Source organism: Peromyscus californicus, unplaced genomic scaffold, assembly GCF_007827085.1.
Source record: "Peromyscus californicus insignis strain IS unplaced genomic scaffold, ASM782708v3 Scaffold_16__1_contigs__length_79575227, whole genome shotgun sequence".
Lineage (NCBI taxonomy): Eukaryota > Metazoa > Chordata > Mammalia > Rodentia > Cricetidae > Peromyscus > Peromyscus californicus.
The window spans coordinates 70,661,867-70,674,948 of record NW_026294458.1 but is presented as its reverse complement, the minus strand read 5'-3'; the positions used below and the strand labels follow the sequence as shown (position 1 = coordinate 70,674,948).

General features: G+C 43.2%; 1 pseudogene; it reads left to right on the top strand.

The window, feature by feature from the left end:
• Positions 1-262: 262 nt before the first annotated feature.
• Positions 263-1,865, top strand: LOC128111455 (single-stranded DNA-binding protein, mitochondrial-like; annotated as a pseudogene).
• Positions 1,866-13,082: the final 11,217 nt, after the last annotated feature.

Sequence of the window (13,082 nt, the reverse complement as noted above, 5' to 3'; positions counted from 1 at the left end):
TTCATTTCCCAGTGCACTCTATATCCAGCTCTCTGAATTCCAAAAATTCATCTTTTCCAACCCCCTCTGCAATCATTTCCTGGTCTTTGAAAATTCTATGACAATTTGCAACTATTCTTCACCAAATCTTTCTTTTTTATTAATAACTTATTTTTTCAGTTGATTCAGTGGATAACCAAAAAAAAAAAAAAAAAAAAAAAAGTGAGAGAGTCTAGATTACATGCTTCAGAAAGGAATTCAGAAAGCTTTCTGCCTCCCGATCATGTCTTCAGCATGCCTTCTCAACAAAGAGAAGCAGGTCCTGATCTTTGAAGACCCCTCTAGGTGAGTTGACAGCCATACCTCCAAAGCCTGTTGCCCTTGGCAACCACTGAATTAGAAGAACATTCTCTGAAGATAGCAGCAAGATTCTTCAGGAGCTTCCCAGGTGAAGGGATATTTAGGTCCAGGAGGGAAGTCTGAGGCAGGAGTTTGGGCATCCTCGGTGTATCCATCCAACTTTGGGCTGCTGTCTTTTTAATCCATGTATGGCTAAAGTGCAGGGAGGTCATGGGTCATGCTTTCATATGTTATTTCTGTGAGTCTGAGTCACTCAGGCTCAGAGTCAGGCTGTGCGTATGCAGGTCATGGTGGTGGGGGATATGAACTAGAAATGTCTCTGGTTCTGCATCTCTAGAAGATGCAGAAACATCTCAGGCTTCCTCTCTGTGTTTGAGTGTTGACCTGTGAAAAGATGACCCGTGGAGTGTCTTTGAAGTGTGAGTTCCTCCCACGTCTCAGCCCATGACCCAGGTTAACTGGAAAGTACTTCTGAGCCAGAATTGATGCACAGCGGACACTAATCCTTCTACCCTTACAGTGCTCATCACCCCAGCTGACCTTGATAAGCTAGCAGGAACAATTCACTTTGTATTCAGAAAAAAGTTTAAAATTTCTTGGTATACAGGGCCCCTTTCTTTCATACAGAGAATGGTAGCACTCCAAATGGTGTTGGTTTTTTTTTTTTTTTTTTGAATAAGGCAGTAATTTTCTTTCTAGTCTTGGACAAATAGAAGCTTGTCCAAAACCAGAAACAGACAAACAGGAAAAAATAACATATATAAATAGATTTGAAAATAAAATATACTGCTTTGAAAGTATGGAACCATGTTCCTACTAAGGGGTGTCTCTGGTCCTGGGAGTAACAACTGCATACACAGTTCCCCCTGTGCTTTTCATCTCCAGATTTTTCTCTTGTTCCACTTTGCTTTCTATTTCTGTGATAAAACATGCAGACCAAGAGCAACTTGGGGAGGAGAGAGTTTATTTAGCTTACTCTTCCAGGTCACAGTCCTTCACTGAGGGAAGTCAGGAAAGAAACGGAAGCAGAAACCACAGAGGAGGTTGCTTATTGGCTTACTCTCTGGCTCATGCTCAGCAAGCCTACAGCAAAGACCTGTGCTACAGGTATTTCATCAGTTAGTAAGACATGAGTCTGAAGTGGCCAGCAGTTTGGTTCTTGAATGATCTCTGAATCGTGTTCAGTTACTTGGGTGAGTAGGTCAGGACCCTGTCATGAGACAGGTGGAAGGAAAAACTCCAGTCAGGATATTTTCTCTGGCAACGAAGATGTGGTGATCAGGGGACAGTGAAGTATACCAAATGACTGATGTCAGTCAAAAGACGACATGGCCCAGAATATCAGTGTTTCTACAAGGCCTCAGAGATGTGGCATATCAGTATGTGAAAAGGGGGCTCCCATACTTGTAGAAGGGAGAGTGGACTATGGTGAATACATGGATAAAAACAGTGTGAGGTGTCAAGCAACAACAATCATAGCTGATGACGTTCTGTTTCTGAGTGACCAGATAAGAGAAAAGGCATAGAATGGATGATTCTTCATCAGCCGGGTACAGTCTCCTTTCCAAATCATGTATAGCCTATAGTTTAAAGATAAAGATTAAAAATTTTTATATATGTAAAAATATGTATATACACCTCCAGGCAAAGCGCAGGTATTGGTCATTTAAATACCAACTATTTGTTTACTTGCTATTTAACTAGACAATTAACTATGACTTCCTTTAGAATTACTAGCTCGCATTCAAATTTGCTATTTAAAAATGTGATCGGGTGCCCAACAGGAGCCAGAAGTTAAAAGATAAAAGACACTGAGATGTAAACAGGATCTCCAGTTATCTTTGAGTAACTTTCTAGAATGTTCAGCGCTATGAGCTGGTGTTTTGGAGAAGGCTTCTCAACTTGTATCAGATGACATATGCAGAATGCCTTCAGGATCATGTTCCACACTTATTTAATTTTATCTGTTCACAGCCTTGTCTTACCCACTGTCTTAGTGTGTCCCAGCTGTTATAACAAAACACCAGAAACTGAATGGCATAAGCCAGTAGAATGTATTTCTCACAGATTTGGACTCTGGCAATTCCTTCCAAGGTGCTTTCCCATTTGCTGTTTAGAGTACTTCTCAAGCCTTAAAGGTAGCCACCCTATGACTATGAACCCTCAGGAGATTTCTGGGTATGTATGTGAAAACCTTGCTTTATCTGTTCCTCTTCCTCCTCCTCCTTCCCAGCAATCTCCTTCTGAGGACCTGATTCTCATTCTCTTGACCTAATATTAACCTCATCATCTCTCAGTGGTACTCTGTCCAGTTACAATCACATTAGGGGTTAGGGCTTCAACATGACTTTTAGAGAATCATGAATGTTCAGAGGATACCACTTACAAAAATATTCTCTCTGATTCTAGAATTGCTTCATCTGCAGGGTTTTTACTTACATTCATTAAGGTCTAACTCTATGCCATAGGTATTTCTTAAGTCCCTAATACATACAATACATTTGTTCCTCATGACACTGCTATTGAGTAGTCACTGTTACACACATTTTATCCACGAGGGCACAGAAGTGCAAGGACTAATAATTGCCCCTAATTGTATGGCTGTGGAGTACTGAACAGGACTGTATGGGGTGGGTGGCAGAAGGGTTTGCTCTTAACTTCATTTATATCTGATTTCCAACTTGGTTTGCAACAAGCAACCTGGTCTTTGCTAATTGCTGTTTTGTGACTGAACACTGCCGTTTAGATCAATTACTCTCTGCTTTACTGCAATCTATGAACTAGGGAAAGCCATGTTTAAAGGATCCCTCTGGTTCAGATTCTGGGAGTAGGAAGTACTTCTTACCAGTTTGGAAGGGAAAGGGAAGCTTGGCCCTTTAATCCTATATTTGGATGCTAACTTCAACTTAGGTGTTGACGCTTTGACCTCTGGTGTGTTGGCATATAGAGGTGGGCATTTGGGTGATAAGTCAGGAGGGTGGTGCTCTCATGATGGGGCTGGTGCCTTCACAACAAGAGGCACAAGAAAGGAGAATTTGAGCTGGTGCCTATCTAGTGCCTTCGCCTCTGTGGGGTGAAGTGTGCATGGTACTAGAAGGTACTCTGCACACCATCAAAGAGGAAAGGTAACACCACCCTAGACAGAAACACTTTGATGTGCAATGCTGTTCTCCCTACAAGATCCGCTGGTGTAATAGTCACCAACCAATGTCTGGCTTGAATTAAGGCCCCCTCCATGAGATAGAACCCATACCCAATGCTGCTTGGGTACCCAAGAATCTGAGACTAGGTAGACCAAGGACCTAGGAGAAAACCAAATACCAACATTCTACTAAGGGAATACAGCAATGAAATGACTCCCCATCATGCTCTGCTACACTCAAATCAGTGCTTTTCTCAGCCATCATCAGAAGAGCTTCTTCCTGCAGCAGATGAGAACAAATACAGAGACCCACAGCCAGAAAACAAGCAGAGACTGAGAGACCCTGGAACACTCAGTCCCCAAAGGGATGTCTCCATGAAATCCTTCCCCTCAGGGCTCAGGGAAGTCTACAGAAGAGGAGGCAGGAAGACTGTAAGAGCCAGAGCAGATGGAGGACACCAAAGAATCAAGGCCTTCTAGACACATCAGGGCTGGCACACACATACACTCACAGAGACTGAGGCAGCATGCACAGGACCTGCACTGGTCGGCCCCAGATGGGGTCTTAGAGCTTAAAAGAGAAGTGGACATGTGTCCCTGTCCCTAACCCAGAAGCTATTTCCAATTAATAACCACTTGCAAATGAAAAATTAGTTTTTTTCCAAGGGAGTCTCACTGCAGAAACAAGCCACTCTTAATGGCAGGCCCCAGGCTTAGTTATTGGTGAAATTATGATATAGTGGGTTATGGTGATATTTTATTTGTACTGAAATGTGATTTTACTTGTATGTTAATAAATAAAGTTGCCTGGGGGTCAGAGCTATTAGCAAGCCATAGCGAAAGCTGGGTGGTGGTGGTACACGCCTTTAATCCCAGCACTTGGTAGGCAAAGCTAGGTAGATCTCTGTGTGTTCAAGGATACAGCCAGCATTGGAGACACATGCCTTTAATCTCAATACCAACCATAGAAGACCTGGAGGTCTCTACAGACAGGCAGTGACTAGGAGGTCATGTGGTTGGGTTTACAACCAATGAGAAGGCAGAACAGAAAGTCTATAAAAAAGACAGACACAGGAAGGAGGTCTCTTTCAGAGAGGTACAGCGGCAGTGAAGGGTAAGGTTTTTAGCTCTTAGCTATTGCTCTGACCTCTTGACTTTCATCTCTGTATTGGTTTTGTGTTTCTTATTTAATAAGATGGTTGGTTACATCTACAGTGGGTAGCCATTCCACTTAGTTGTAGATGACCAACAGGAAACAAACTCAACAGTGTCTTTCAAAGTTCTTTGTCTCATAATATTGAGCCAGGACATTCCTTTTTAAAAAGTTATTTTTTATTTATTTATTGTACCTTAGAGGTCCTTTGTGTATATTTTATGGCTTCTGGTTTTGTGTTTTTATGGGATTCCTGAGTGTACAAATGTGTGTCTCTGTGTCTCGTTTCTTGAGCTTTTGCTTTGGCTCTGTTTTCTTCTATTTTGTCCTATTTGCTTTTGCTTTATCTTATTTTATTATTTGTATTCCTTAGATGCCCATTTGTTTTCTTAACAAGAGACAGAAAAAGTGTGGATCTGGATGAGAGGGGAGGTGGGGAGGAACTGGGAGGAGTAGGGGGAGGGGAAACTATAACCAGAATATATTGTATGAAAAAAGTCTATTTTCAATAAAAGAAAACAGACACAAGAAAGCTTGCATGTATGTGCATTCCTTCTGAATGTTTGTGCTTTCTTCTGCATGAATGTGCTGTCCTGCTGCATATATGTACCAAGAAAAGACAGTAGTTTATGGTGATATTTTATTTGTATTAAAATGTTATTTGTATGTTAATAAATAAAGTTGCCCGGGGGTCAGAGCTATTAGCAAGCCATAGGAAAGCAGGGCAGTGGTGGCGTACGCTTGTAATCCCAGCACTTGGTAGGCAGAGCTAGGTAAGTCTCTGTGTGTTCAGGGATACAGCCATTATTGGATACACATGCCTTTAATCTCAATACCAAGCATGGAAAACCTGGAGGTCTATAAAGACAGGCCGTGAGGAGGCGGTCATGTGGTTGGGTTTACAACCAATGAGAAGGCAGAACAGAAATTCTATATAAGGAGTTTAACACAGAAAGTAGCTCTGGTTTGGAGAGGTAGGACCACTGCAGGAGGAAGGGTAAGGTTTTAGCTCTTAGCTCTGACCTCTTGGCTTTCTTCTTTGCATTGGTTCTGTGTTTCTAATTTAATAAGAAGGTTGGTTACATCTACAGTAGTTGCACATGAATGAAGAGAGCCCTTGTAAAACACTCAACTGAGTTCCAAGAACCATGGAAAATAATTTCATAGACGCACTCTCCCCTCAGGTTCCCATGTATGGAAAGGTGCTCAGCAGCTTGATCTGACCGATGTCTTCAGGATGCTCTAGGTTTCCCTTGCATATCACCACTCCTGGGGATCCACATGTCAGTGGCCTTGAGTGCCAATGACCAGCAACTTCTGGATCCTCTAGAAGCCAAAGGCAAGCTTGAGAGTGAGAAGAGCTTTGCCAAACTTCGTTATCCCGCCACTCTCGGGGTTCTATAGTCATTGTCTCCTCTGTATTAAATTACTTTCAACTTGGAAGATCTAAAGGAGTAGCCAGAGCACTAAGTGATGTGATTATATGTTTTATTTTTCTCTTGGAAAACGGACAAAGCCATGCCACAGTGACATTCCTCATTAGCCTCTGTAGTTGTAAATTGCGTATGGACGAGGCTTTCAGTACAGAGGTTTTAAAATGTGCTCATTAACTATTCTAGTATCCCAGCCATAAAGCACAATCCCTCACCAGGCCACTTTTCAATTTTAGAGCTGGGAAGAGGTGAGTCTTCACTTTGGCTGCTCATTCATTTGGAGCCTTCTCTGGTTTTTGATAAAGATGCCAGCCTGAGCTCTATCGTAGGCTAAATAGGAATTTATGGTGTTTTAATCCTCGGGTATTAAAATGTAAATGTTTACTATTTGTATGTAAGCACCTATGGTGCTTTGTGTCCAGTCACAACTTCGGTGTGCCCAGCCTTGTACAGTCACCAGAGGGGTGTATAAAAATCACAGGCTGTCTTTACATACTGTTTCTGGACTTCAGCATAACTCTTCTGAAATTCCCACATGTGTGCAGACCATCTGTAAGACTTACTAAAACTCAAAGTATGATTAAGTACCTCTGGTGGAGCCAAGATTCCCCATACCCATCATGATTCCAGATGGAATCCTCTGGACATATCTAGCCAGTCTGCTCTTCTGTTTGTAGGTTTCGATTCCCCCTTTCTTCAGCCCTATCCCTTCCCTCACTGTCCAATTCTGGCTCCTGATGTCTGTGGAGTCTTCCTGACAAATCTGTTCCGACTTGCCATCCCATCAAACATTGTCACACGGGGGAGTCTGCGTGTAACCCTTCAATTCTTCATACTTTGTCAAGGCTCCCTGTCACTTTGCCTGGTGGCCATCCTGGACACTGTCACTCCCAGCCAGGCCAGCTGCCTTCAGGAATCTCCAGTTGAGGGAAGGCATTGTTCAGCTCCAACAAATATGGATCTAGAAGAACCTCGTTGCTGTAGAGATAATTGTATTCTTACCATATCACTTTTCTTAACCCTACTTGTAAATTTAGACCTACCTGGGCAACTTTTCAAAAACAGCTAGTGTCCAAGCATGTTGCCACACAGTTGTAATCCCAGCTACTTGGAAGCTGGAGGCAGGAGGATAATTTGAATCCAGGCACTCAAGTCCAGCTGGGACAATATAGTAAGAATTTGTATCTTAAAAGAAAAAGGCTGGGCATGCTGGTGTACATGTTCATAATCCTAATATTTGAGAGGTAGCGGTAAGAGTGTTGGAAGTTTGAGGTTATTCCTGGCTATGTAGGGTATTTGATGCCAACCCAGACTAAATAGTGAGAACTTATCTCAAAATAATTGAGCAAAGAACCAAATAAAAATATAAAGAAAAGCATTAGCTGCCCAGGAAGCATTACTGGAGATCCTGGAAAAAACAAACAAACAAACAAACAAACAAACAAACAAACAAACTTGTCTAAGTGGAGGCCTGAGTGTGGGTATTAAATGTTTAAAAAAATCACGTATGTATGTGTGTGGGGTGAGGTGGGGAATATGCACACACTATTGCAGGTGCCCAGTGAGGACAGAGGTGTTGGGCCCCTTGGAGCTGGAGTTACAGGTGGTTGTGAGATGCTCCCTGTGGGCCCTGAGGACTCAGGTCCTCTGCGAGAGCAGTATGTGCTCACACCTGCTGAGCCATCTCTCTGGTCACAGCATTAGTACTTCAAAGCTGACTGGCACATTCTAATTTTTTTTTTTTTTTTTTTTTTGAGACTGGATTCTATTAAGTAGCCCAGGCTGGCTTTGAACCTGCTATGTTCTTGCCTCAGCCCGCCATGTTCTAGAAAATTCAACGATGTACTTAGGTTTGAGAATCACTGGTCAATGCAAATATTTGAGGACTCACTTGTTGCCTTGGCTCATGTGTAACAGGCAGTCACAAAATGCCACAAGCTTAATCTCTTACTGTCTGCTGGGAACCTCTGAGAGTGGCCATAAACCCTGACGCTGCCAGTGCCATTAACATGGGTTCCTAGGAGTTTCATCCAGCAAGGAACCCAGGGCCCTCTGTCCTCGTGGTCACTGTAGCGGAAGTGCAGGCGAAGTGAGTGGAAGCATTTGATGTCTCTGAGGGCACCGGCTGCGGCTGCCGTCCTTCTGCTCGAATCCTACTGGCTCAAGTCAGCCTCGGGCTAAACCCGCCATGAACGGACTCGGAGATGCCATGGCTTGTTTAGCATTTCTCTCTGGACTCGGGAAGAATTTAGGAAGTTAATTATTGTTGCCTCCGTTTGCTGAAAATTATAATTTAAACTGATTTAGCACCATCTCTGTATGGCTGGATGGCTTAGCGTTTCCATGTAAACCTGTATTAGATCCTGAAATAAAAGGGAAACCCAGTAATAAAAAAAATTACATTGTGCTTCTCATTAAATATTAATTTTTTTTCAAGTATTACATTAAAATGTTACCTTGGCCACTGGAGCGGCTGCCTCCTCCTTGGTGCTGGCCCTGCTCATCATTAATGGATGCCGTCTGTGTTAGCGGACCCAAGGATCTGACCTATTCCTTCCCCCACAGACACTGCTGGGTAGACCCAGGAGCTTTCTTTTCTTCCCCAACGCTTCCCACAAATTCCTTTTCTAGAATAAAACTCAGGGGTCTGTTCTCTTGTCCAGCACATGTGGGCATAGTGAATGAAATGTGAATGAACATAAATGAAAATTCTATGATTCGGCTTTCCTTGGTGCTCTGGGATCCCCTCTCCTTTGCAACCCCGCTGACCACCAAGGGTTCTAGTGTGAAGCACTCTGTCTCCCCACAGTCTCTGAGTTCAGAGATCTGAGGAACTCAGCAGTAAGCTAAAAGACTTCGTCACATGTCCCTTCATAGGGCGCCAGGCCATATGGTAGGTGCAAATTAAAAACAGTAGCGACCTAGATTATCTAATTATTCCCCAAGGCAAATATGTAAATCAAGCACACGGAAAATAATTCTGGCTTATAGACTTAAATCACTTGCTATTCATTTTATGAAACCAGAAGAGAGAAGAATGCCATCATTTGTTAACCTTTAGGAAGGTCACTCTTGGATCAATTAACCAAGAGGTCTGAGACAGCCTGGATTAGCACATAAGAAAGATAAGCATTTGTGTCCTGGGTCAAAAAGGGATCTCTGTGTGACTTTGAGAAAATGTCTTAACCTCTCTGATTCTCAGCTTTATATGATACTACTCTTCCTCATGGAGGTAAATCTCGTGGCACATAATGGAGCTCGGGAAATGCTAACCATGAAGTACCCATGTTTTTGACTTTAAAAAAGCTGTTGTTGGTTTGAGCGCCACAGCTTTTCCAAAGTTTAGCCCTTAAATTTTGCTCCATTGTTATACCCTTTCTTTGTTGAGTTTGATTTATCTCCAAATGAACCAAGGCCCCTGACAGGTGCAGCTGATGTTTGGGTCTGAGGAGACAGATACAGCGCAGGACTGACCGATGAGGGTGATCCGTCTCCATACACATGGTTCACGGTGTGTCGGCTTGCTCACTTCTGCATGGCACTGAGGTTTCCCTTACTTACTTGTCCTGGCTACTGTCTCCGTCTTAGCACTTGGTAGTCCCGAGTTATGGTAGATTTCGCAAATCGGGAGGCTACAGCTCAACTCAGCTGTGAACATGAACGTCAGTCAGGACCAAGCATGTCCATATGTGCGTTGTTCACATGTGGTACACCTGTTTCATGAATCCTAAACGGTCTTATAATAAAAACCCGGAGCCAGATGTTGGGATAAATGCTGAAAGATCAGAGAGACAAAGGAACAAGCCACAGCCACTTCTCACCTCACCAACTCCTGTTTCTACGAATCCTCAGACTGAATGCCTCTGAATCCTCAGCCAGAAGGACTTCTAGTTCCTGTCTCCTCACGCCTTATATGCCTTTCTCCGCCCAGCCATTTCACTTCCTATCTCAACCTTCCCAGTGTGGGGATTAATGGTGTGCATGCTTCCTAAATACTGGGGTTAAAGGTGTGTGCCACCACTGCCTGGCTCTGTTTCCCTCCTAGACTGGATCAATCTCATGTAGCCCAGTGTGGCCTTGAACTCACAGAGATCCAGATGGATCCCTGCCTCCTGAGTGCTAGGATTAAAGGTGTACGCCACCACTGCCTGACCTCTGTGTGGCTGGCGCTGTCCTCTGAACTTCAGGCAAGTTTTATTTCTTCGATTACAAATATTACCACAGACAGCTGCTTTTCATTGTTCTTACTTCTTGGCTCGGTCCTAAGTGGAAAGAGTTTTCCAATGTCTGGGTTTGGGGTGAAAAGGTAGAATTGCAACAGTGTATGCTACTCTGCATGTGTGGGAGGCCTTCCGTCCCTTCTCAGTGTTGCTGTTGTAAAGCCCACAACCAAAAGCAACTAAGTGTATCACTGTACAGCCTAGAGCCCACCATGGGGTCAGGACAAGTCAGGACAAGAACTCAGGCAGGAACCTGGAGGCGGGAACTGAAGCAGAGGTCATGGAGGAGTGCTGCTTACTGGCTTGCTTCCTTCCCCATGGCTCGATCAGTTTTATTTCTCATACAAATCTAGGACTACCTGCCCTGGGATGGCACCACCCACATGATGCTTCTATGTATGACTTTATAGCATTAGATGTTATAACCACCTCCCCCAACAGTAGTGTGGGTCTTCATGCCAATCAAGAGAGTGCACCAGAGACTTGCCTGTAGTCAATCTCATAGAGCCTTTTTTTTTCTCAACTGAGTTCCTTTTTCCCAGATGAAAACAGATTGTGTCACAGCGACAAACACAAAACAAAACCTAATCAGAACACTCACTTAGGGTTCCAGGTGCTTTCTGAGATCCAGGACTCCATGTTGTGTGTTCTGAGATCTCCCACAGTGCTCCAGACATTCCGTATTTGCTGTAGGGGTGAAGCAGTTAATAGCGCACTAAGTGAGATTTAGTGTAACTTGTTTGTATATTGAAAGGTAAATACTCCTAAATCATATTAACACAGGGTTAATACATGCATTAGTCTTTGAAGAATGCTTGCTTCTCCCTTGGAAAAATTAAGACAAATAGTTTAAGAGAAATTCTGTGATGGAATTTAAGGATGATCATTTATTCGGCACTGACTGTGTATGGAGCTACTTTCAGTTCAGCCAATTTTCAATGACAGAATGTAGATCATGTAGATCAGTTCCATGGCCTTAAGTCATTCCCTAGACATATAGATCAGAGTAGATGGGAGTGGGATAGGGGGTTATACTGCTTGCCACTGAAGTAAAATCCTGCAGTGAAGCAAGGATGCAAGTGGAGAACTCTTATGCCAAATCATGTTAGAATAGAGGAAGCATGCCTTCATCATGGAATGGAGAGCTATGTATCCATTGAAATGAATGAAACACATACAGCATGTTACTTTCACACAGCACATTTTGTAACATCTAATACAATAAGGTCATAAGAACATCTTGATGCTTATACTTAAAGATAACAGATAGTCAAGCAAAGCTGTGGTTAATGTGAAATTCAGTCATTGAAGGAAGCTGTCAGATGTCAGTGTTCTGTGTAGCTAATCCATGGTGGCCAGAAGGTTAGGTGTATTCAAAGCATTTTGGCTCAGGAGACTTGACTTCTGTAGACAGGGACATGACCCCATTGTAAGACAAGAAGCATTTGCATTCAGAAGCACAGGGTTTGTGTTGGCCTGGGTGGCCTCTGCCAGCTTGTGAGCAAAATCTCAGCGTTTCAGAGGTTTGAAGTAGCACTTTTCAGTCTCTGCACTCCCACGTGTCACCTTCTCTTTAGGATTGTGACCGATGCATCAGCCATCACCAGAACTGGCCAGATGAAGGCAGAAAAGAACGAGGCAGAGCGGGCATCAACTTAAAACTTGGCTCAGTTGCTTTCCATCACATTTCATTTGCTGGCCAACTTGATTCCCTCCCTCTCCCTCCTGCCCCCTCTCTCTGTGTATGTGTGTGAGTGTGTGTGCAGTTCTGCAAAGTGGCCAGAAAGAGAGAGACAGAATAAACATGGGCTTGCTAAAATGAACATTTAGAGAAAAGCTCTGTACCTTTGAAGGGAAGGAAGAAAATCTTATATAGATTATGTAAATGGTAATATAGTCATAAAAATATTTGAAGGAATTAATGGAACATTGTGAATGCTGAAGAGAAGAGAGGAAGAATGAAAATCACAAATCTGTATTTCTTGGGCTGGAGAGATGGCTCAGACTTCAGGAGCACACACTGTTCTTGCCGAGAAGTTGAGTTTGGTGTCCAGCACCAGTGTCTGGAATCTCAAAACTGTCTGTAGCTACATATTCAGGGATGAGACAACTTCTTCTGGCCTCAGTGGGCACCTGGACTTATGTGTGCATAGCCACAGACACACACACACACACACACACACACACACACACACACACACACACACACACAGAGAGAGAAATAAATCTTAAACTTTAAATTTTACATTTATTTTATAGTCCTCTGTTCAAGTGCCTTTCTTCTAAAATTTGTGGTTTTCTTATATAACAGAGTATTTTGTTGTCGTTGTTGTTGTTAAGCTTAAGAAGCTAAGATACAGAATAAAGAACACTGTGAGCCTCAGTGAGAGGTGTATTTGTTCTTAATCTCTAGATTGAGACCAGAGCTTGGAATAGTGAGGGGAAGGAGTTAAAGTTTTTCAGAACAGAACGAGAGTGGACAGTCCCCAAGATGGGAAGGAAAAGAAGTGTCACCTACACCGAAACCAGGAGGAAGCCTGTGTGCCACTCAGCACTGAGCACTCAGACTCAGGAGCCCTATGACCAGAGGAGGGCCAAGACCAAGCTTATGGGATGCAGATCTGGCAGGAGAGCCTCTCTTTCTCCTGGGTCAGTGGAGCCAAAGAAGCAGGAGATTTCCTTAGGAGCTGGGGGAGTGAACTATATACATCACACATGTAATTAAAATCTAATTGTATCACACTCAGAAGTGAAGCTATGTTGGTTCTTGATGGTTATGAGTCTATTTTGAGGCA